Genomic DNA, 1,310 nt, shown 5'->3' with positions numbered 1-1,310 from the left:
TGGCAAGCTTCCACTGCAAAGGAATCCAAGCATCTTAATCGAATAATTTACGACATCTAAAAGAATGATTGGCGATTCCTTTAACAATATTTTTAGCATTGCATTTGTGATTCCGTCAGGGCCAGGTGCTGTATTTGGCAAGCATGCTGCAGTCAGATTGAGCTCAGATAATGAAATTGACGTGAAGGCATCCGAAGAGTCTAAAGCATTATGAATAGTTGGAAGCCGGGCTGCAAATCGATTTTCTAAACCTTTGGCAATCGCTTCTAAAGAGGAGCTCATTTCTTGCGGGGTCAAAACGATGGAGTCTAATGTTAACGGCGTTGGTAGCACCTTTCTAGTACGAAGAAAAGCGAACAGAGCTCGCTTGTTCTTTGATTTCAGAGATAATCGTAATGCCTAATATCATATTCATCTTTGGCTCGGTTAACAGTACGCTTAAATACACCAGCGTGAAACTGAAAATTTTTTCCAATTTGTCGGGCATTGATTATGGAGAAGTGTTTTCCAGGCTGCTTTTCTTTTCCTATAATCACGCGCACACTCATCATTCCACCAACGACAAGCGGTGCGTTTAGCCGAAGGGATGACAAATTCAGCTTGCTTCTGGGAACCCTCAAGAACCGAACAAATCGTTGAAGCGATTTCCTCGTCATTCGCATTGGCAAGTTTCGAAACGGATGCAAGTAAGACAGTCTTAACTTTATTGTGGTTGACAAATGTGCACTCCTGGCATTCTAAAGATGTTATTGGACACATGATTTCAAATGACACAGGAAGATGATCACTGTTGGTTGGTGAGTCAACCGTTAACCACGAAGAAACATTGAGGCCAGCACTACAAAATGTTAAGTCTGACACTGACCGAAAGTGGCCTCTAACAAATGTCACATGTCCTGTGTTCTGACATGAAAGGTTACTATCAATAGTCCCATTCCCATAGTCGCTTACCACACAAATCTGTTTTTAGACCCCACGACACGTGATGTGAATTAAAATCTCCTGCGAACAAAACTTCTTTTCTACAAGCAGCTACCGCCCTATCAAGTTGACGCGTACTTTGTACACCGATGGGGTAATAGGTATTAATTATTGAAAACGGTTGATACCCTGGGAGACATAAGTCTATCGCCAAAATTTCGCAGTCGAAGTCCATGAATTTAAAAGAAAGGTTTGCCTTATGAGAAATTTTATTTGAAACAAGTATCAATAGTCCTCCGCCTCCCGGGTTACGATCTAATCGGAACGAAGGAAAACCTTTCAAATGAAAATTTTTTCTCTGGTGATAGCAAAGTTTCCTGAAGAAGTAT

The sequence above is a fragment of the Dermacentor silvarum genome, chromosome 2 (genome assembly GCF_013339745.2).
Source record: "Dermacentor silvarum isolate Dsil-2018 chromosome 2, BIME_Dsil_1.4, whole genome shotgun sequence".
In the NCBI taxonomy this organism is placed as follows: Eukaryota; Metazoa; Arthropoda; class Arachnida; order Ixodida; family Ixodidae; genus Dermacentor; species Dermacentor silvarum.
Note: the sequence above shows the minus strand (reverse complement) of the source record.